The 7,431-nt window shown below is 41.2% G+C and overlaps 1 pseudogene; it reads left to right on the top strand.

The window, feature by feature from the left end:
- Positions 1–5,176: 5,176 nt before the first annotated feature.
- On the top strand, positions 5,177–7,203 carry LOC109873587 (gastrula zinc finger protein XlCGF62.1-like; annotated as a pseudogene).
- The last annotated feature ends 228 nt before the right edge of the window (positions 7,204–7,431 follow it).

Below are 7,431 nucleotides of genomic sequence, written 5' to 3'. Positions count from 1 at the left end.
GAGTTCTGTCCTACTATCCAGGTCTGTACCCAAACAATTTGAACTTCTACTTTTAAAAATCCACCTCTCTAAAAACAAGTCTCTCACCGTTGCCGCCTGCTATAGACCACCCTCTGCCCCCAGCTGTGCTCTGGACACCATATGTGAACTGATTGCCCCCCATCTATCTTCAGAGTTCGTGCTGCTAGGCGACCTAAACTGGAACATGCTTAACACCCCAGCCATCCTACAATCTAAACTTGATGCCCTCAATCTCACACAAATTATCAATGAACCTACCAGGTACCTCCCCAAAGCCTTAAACACGGGCACCCTCATAGATATCATCCTAACCAACTTCCCCTCTAAATACACCTCTGCTGTCTTCAACCAAGATCTCAGCGATCACTGCCTCATTGCCTGCATCCGTAATGGGTCAGCGGTCAAACGACCTCCACTCATCACTGTAAAACGCTCCCTGAAACACTTCAGCGAGCAGGCCTTTCTAATCGACCTGGCCGGGGTATCCTGGAAGGATATTGATCTCATCCCGTCAGTAGAGGATGCCTGGATATTTTTTTTAAATGCCTTCCTAACCATCTTAAATAAACATGCCCCATTCAAGAAATTTAGAACCAGGAACAGATATAGCCCTTGGTTCTCCCCAGACCTGTCTGCCCTTAACCAACACAAAAACATCCTATGGCGTTCTGCATTAGCATCGAACAGCCCCCGTGATATGCAGCTGTTCAGGGAAGCTAGAAACCATTATACACAGGCAGTTAGAAAAGCCAAGGCTAGCTTTTTCAAGCAGAAATTTGCTTCCTGCAACACTAACTCAAAAAAGTTCTGGGACACTGTAAAGAATAAGAACACCTCCTCCCAGCTGCCCACTGCACTGAAGATAGGAAACACTGTCACCACTGATAAATCCACCATAATTGAGAATTTCAATAAGCATTTTTCTACGGCTGGCCATGCTTTCCACCTGGCTACTCCTACCCCGGACAACAGCACTGCACCCCCAACAGCAACTCGCCCAAGCCTTCCCCATTTCTCCTCCCAAATCCATTCAGCTGATGTTCTGAAAGAGCTGCAAAATCTGGACCCCTACAAATCAGCCGGGCTAGACAATCTGGACCCTTTCTTTCTAAAATTATCTGCCGAAATTGTTGCCACCCCTATTACTAGCCTGTTCAACCTCTCTTTCGTGTCGTCTGAGATTCCCAAAGATTGGAAAGCAGCTGCGGTCATCCCCCTCTTCAAAGGGGGGGACACTCTTGACCCAAACTGCTACAGACCTATATCTATCCTACCGTGCCTTTCTAAGGTCTTCGAAAGCCAAGTCAACAAACAGATTACCGACCATTTCGAATCTCACCATACCTTCTCTGTTATGCAATCTGGTTTCAGAGCTGGTCATGGGTGCACCTCAGCCACGCTCAAGGTCCTAAACGATATCTTAACCGCCATCGATAAGAAACATTACTGTGCAGCCGTATTCATTGATCTGGCCAAGGCTTTCGACTCTGTCAATCACCATATCCTCATCGGCAGACTCGACAGCCTTGGTTTCTCAAATGATTGCCTCGCCTGGTTCACCAACTACTTCTCTGATAGAGTTCAGTGTGTCAAATCGGAGGGTCTGCTGTCTGGACCTCTGGCAGTCTCTATGGGGGTGCCACAGGGTTCAATTCTTGGACCAACTCTCTTCTCTGTATACATCAATGAGGTTGCTCTTGCTGCTGGTGAGTCCCTGATCCACCTCTACGCAGACGACACCATTCTGTATACTTCCGGCCCTTCTTTGGACACTGTGTTAACCACCCTCCAGGCAAGCTTCAATGCCATATAACTCTCCTTCCGTGGCCTCCAATTGCTCTTAAATACAAGTAAAACTAAATGCATGCTCTTCAACCGATCGCTACCTGCACCTACCCGCCTGTCCAACATCACTACTCTGGACGGCTCTGACTTAGAATACGTGGACAACTACAAATACTTAGGTGTCTGGTTAGACTGTAAACTCTCCTTCCAGACCCATATCAAACATCTCCAATCCAAAGTTAAATCTAGAATTGGCTTCCTATTCCTACAAAGCATCCTTCACTCATGCTGCCAAACATACCCTTGTAAAACTGACCATCCTACCAATCCTCGACTTTGGCGATGTCATTTACAAAATAGCCTCCAATACCCTACTCAACAAATTGGATGCAGTCTATCACAGTGCAATCCGTTTCATCACCAAAGCCCCATATACTACCCACCATTGCGACCTGTACGCTCTCGTTGGCTGGCCCTCGCTTCATACTCGTCAGCTCGCTTATCTCAGCTCGCTGGTCACCATAGCATCTCCCACCTGTAGCACACGCTCCAGCAGGTATATCTCTCTAGTCACCCCCAAAACCAATTCTTTCTTTGGCCGCCTCTCCTTCCAGTTCTCTGCTGCCAATGACTGGAACGAACTACAAAAATCTCTGAAACTGGAAACACTTATCTCCCTCACTAGCTTTAAGCACCAACTGTCAGAGCAGCTCACAGATTACTGCACCTGTACATAGCCCACCTATAATTTAGCCCAAACAACTACCTCTTTCCCAACTGTATTTAATTTTTATTTATTTATTTATTTTGGTCCTTTGCACCCCATTATTTTCATTTCTACTTTGCACATTCTTCCATTGCAAAACTACCATTCAATGTATTAATACTTGCTATATTGTATTTACTTTGCCATCATGGCCTTTCACCTCATTTGCTCACATTGTATATAGACTTGTTTATACTGCATTATTGACTGTATGTTTGTTTTTACTCCATGTGTAACTCTGTGTCATTGTATCTGTCGAACTGCTTTGCTTTATCTTGGCCAGGTCGCAATTGTAAATGAGAACTTGTTCTCAACTTGCCTACCTGGTTAAATAAAGGTAAAATAAAAATAAAATAAGACAAATTCTTCATTCACAAAACCAACTTACACCGAGAGGAAAGTTTTTCTGGAATATGCTTATTCCTGACATTGTCTGGAAAAATTACCAAACAAAGTTACGGAAGTGCACTTTTACATAAGATATATCCATGTAATTCTATGATATCCAAATTTGTGGTTATTGATATCTGTGTTTTCTGTGAAAAAGAAGGTTGTTTGTCTCGCTTGTTCTTTGAATGTAAATTTGTCCGAATTTTGGGAAAACCTTGCAAAATACTTATTTACCATTATGAACAATGCCTATGTTTTTGACATGAAATATATAATATGTTACTATTGCAATGATAACAAGACCACTGAAATGATTGTACATTTTTAAAATTCTTGTTGCCAAATACTTCGTACACAAACAAAAATTCCAAAATTCTCTACCAAAATTACACATTTTTCTGATTGAATTATCTAATTAAGACATTAACCCTAGTGAATAACAACAAAAATAACATCTTCCTGAATCATTATAATACGATTTTTTCAGAGTGAATACAATTGCACTAAAACTGTTTATTTTTCGTATTATTGATATTTTTGGTATGTTTGAGTATTTTCTTGTTAATACCTGTGTTTTGTTTTGTTAGATATGTTTGATGTAGTTCATGTAAGTTGATTTTTGTATTATGAATTTTTTAATTTTTAAAATTATTTAAAAAAGATTCTCACATCGATACTTAACAGTAATCGAAATTATAATTATATTCAATACTTTTTGAGAAGGGTGATTTCATAAATCATGAATATAATTGTTTTCGCTTGCAGCAATGTTGAGTAACGAGACTTTTCAGACACAATTATCCACCATTGTCTAGGTATTAGTTGCAGTTGCGCAGATGAGAAGACTCCTTCGCTGCTTTTATGAGTCTGATGTTGGTTCAGCAGAATAAGGAAATTAGTTTGCTGAAGAATAAACTTCGTGTGAACAAAACAAAGACAGTGACTACACATTTGTTCGGAAAAACGAGCTTGCTGGTGACAACGTGGCTGGCTAGCAAACTAGATAGCTACAAACTTTTACCAGTGAAGGTTACCTTGCTAACGCGTTAACTGTTACTGAACCAGATACTCCACCTCTCATCTGTAACTACTGTCGTTTGCCCACCTACCAAGTTCGCTACCTGAACATCAATTGGAACATGTTAGGTCGCTCTAACTTCATATTTTAATCTTTCAGATACAATATTCATGAAGATGGTGGAAAAAAAGAGCGATGTTAATGAACGTGATAATGGTCAAAAGGGAGAAGACTTCCACAGGCATGAGTGTCAGTCGGGAAAAAGGGACTGAGGTGGAAGGCGCACTAAAAGGTACACACCCAAAGGCTGTATCAGAGAATAAAAGCGTCCGCCTAGATTGATCATTGGTCATTAAAGGTGTGTGTGTAAGCTGAAGTATGCTAATTGTGTGGAAATGTATAACTTGTCAGCCAAAATCAGCAAGTGTTCTGGACTAGTTCAATTTGTACTCCCTCCCTACTTAATAACCCACTTAGCTAGCTACCTGAACAGATAATGATATCAACATGAACAGTGAACATGTGTAATGCATGATGTCAATAGTAGGCTGATTTCTATGTCCAAAAAGAGAATACATTTGACAAGTATCAAACACTGGAATTCAATTCTTAGCTAGCAGATTTATAATGAGGAATATCTTTGGTGTTGTTGCATGTCCTATTTTTTTTTTACACATACTGATTTTTTTATGAGACTGTATTCATTTCTACAACTACTGCTCTGACTCTCTCTCTGAGGAGGCTCATCAAGAGGAAGAGGATTTTTACTCCCAGACCTCCCCTTGGGCTGACTCAGACACAAGATAACCAGAGAAACACTGAGACGTCGACAAGACCACACTGAATACGGGTAGACATGGTCAAGTCCAATAGCCGTATTGTATTGTGCAATTTTATGAAACATATTACTTGAATCAGTCAGCTAATGGCATCGTGGTACCACTACCATTTAGCCAACTTTTGAGTGACTTTTTATGATAAAGGATATTCAGGACAATCTGTCAAAAAACCATTTAAAATTAGTGTTCCTATGCATTTATTGGGGTAAATGCCACCATCAGACTATTAAGGAATACTTTTTAAGGGTGGGTACATTGCTGTTAAAGTTATTTAGGAGAAATGGTCATTCATATCCACAATCTTATTCATATATGTAATGCAGTAGTTTGTTTTACATTTATGCCTCAGCAACCACAATGTCCCTCTCTGTTGCAGATGTGGTATTTCTCTCTGAATTTGATCATCAAGAGGAAGTTCACCTTAATCCCCAGATCTCACCTGCATCAGACCCAGAGAAACAAGATGGCCATCCCTCAAACACAGAACCAAACCCAGGCAGGATTGGAGATAATGTCCAGAATGGTGATTCTTTAAATACAGCCCAAAGTTCGGATAGAAGCGCTGCCACCGGAGCAGCGAAGAAGTGCTTCATTTGCAACTTTTATGGAAAGTGTTTCAATTGGAGATATATGCTTAAGCCCACCTTAATTCTCACATCAAACCCTTTAGTTGCCCGCAGTGTGGGAAAGGTTTTAGTACAAAGGCAGGGTGTAGTAATCACCTCTTGGTGGTGCTTTCTAAAGAGAAGACCTTCAAATGCGCAGATTGTGGGAAGATGTTTGCGTTGAGAAGTAGTTAGGTCAAACACAGGGAGCTTAACCCAACTCGGAACACCTGCACAACATGTGAAAAATATTCTGTGGGGAACGTGCTCTGAAAAGGCACAACTTCAGTGATCACGCAGAAAGGGCACACAGCTGCTGTCTAAGACCTTTCAGTCATGGTATCAATGGGATCTTCATAAAGCAGAGCACTCGGATAAGTATTGCTGTGAAACCTGTGGCAAGCTTTTCCTTTCATCCTTATCCAGTCAGAGTGCAACTCCTCAAGCAAGGGCTTATCACTTTGATGCATGTTGGCAAAGGTTTCCGTCTTTCAACCAGTCTCAAAGATCATATGACTTTACAAACTGGACAGAAACCTTTTGTCTGTGGTTTATGGGCAAGAGTTACTGTTGAGCAAGCCAGCTCAAAGCACGTTGCCCATATCAGAGAGAAACCGATTGTCTGTGACGTATGCGCCAAGTGTTTTCATCTCGCACACTTTTGAAAGACAAAACCATGCACACTGGACAAGAACCTGTCTCTAATTCATGTGGCATGCTTCCGGGGTGAAAGTGCTCTCAAATGACATGTGGCCTCCATCCATACCAGAAAAAGAGACTACCAGTATGTCTGTGATGTTTGTGGCAAACATCTCTCTGATGCAACCAGGCTCAAATGGCACGATCGTACATACTGGTGAACAATCTTTTGCCTGTAATATGTGGTAAAAAGTTCTGTAACCCAGGCAATTTCAAGACACAAGCTTTCTCACACAGGGCAGAAAGTGTACGTTTGTACTACTGGTGGTAAAGGTTTCACCCAATTAACAATCCTTAAGATACGTCATTGCAGTCACACTGGTGAAAAGCCTTACGCGTGTAATATATGTGGGGAAGGCTTTACCTCGCATCATCGCGTGCCGACGTCAAGTAACACAAGATGATTCACTTGCCTTCTTAACTTCAAAGTCATGTCTGTAGCCACTGTGGTAAAGGCTGCTATCACAAATCTGTGCTGTATCAGCACATACACATAGGAGAAAAAATTTAACTGTTATATTTGTGGTAAAAGTTTCACAATGAAGGCTACATTTGATATCCACATGCCTCAGTCAAACAGGCGAGAGACCATTCAACTGTTGCATTTGTGGGAAAGGTTTCACGATGAAGTGTACTCTTGTAAACCACATGAGCACTCGCACGGGACAGACCATATGCTTGTGAAGTGGCAAGAGATTCTCCCAGACAAGTCATTTAGTTTCTCACCAGTGTTTTCACACTGGTGTGAAAGTGTTTGTGTGCAACAAATGTGGGAATGGCTATGCATGTGCCCGAAACCTAAAACTTCATAGGTGCAAGTTCAACTAGAAAACAGTCATTGGAAAAAATGTACAGAATCACTCTGAAGAAAACCTGATCCCTCTGTATAATGGGATGGGCTTACTTCATAGATGTTCAGTTTCATTTGATGGAGATATTATACTTTTAAAGGGACAATAGACAATTCTACTCTACTGTTTGGATGTATACTGAACAAAAATTTAAATGCAACATTCAACAATTTCAAAGATTTGACTGAGTTAGAGTTCATATAAGGAAAGCAGTCAATTGAAATAAATTTATTAGGCCCTAATCTATGGATTTCACGTGACTGGGGACACAGATATGCATCTGTTGGTCACAAATACCTTTTTAAAAAATGGTCCTCAGGATCTCGTCACGGCAATGTCCATTCAAATTGCCATCGCTAAAATGCAATTGTGTTCATTGTCCGTTGCTTATGTCTGCCCATACCATAACCCCAACTCCACCATGGGGCACTCTGTTCACAACGTTGACATCAGCAAA

Source organism: Oncorhynchus kisutch, linkage group LG29 (assembly GCF_002021735.2).
Source record: "Oncorhynchus kisutch isolate 150728-3 linkage group LG29, Okis_V2, whole genome shotgun sequence".
In the NCBI taxonomy this organism is placed as follows: Eukaryota; Metazoa; Chordata; class Actinopteri; order Salmoniformes; family Salmonidae; genus Oncorhynchus; species Oncorhynchus kisutch.
This window is presented reverse-complemented; position numbering and strand designations above follow the sequence as displayed.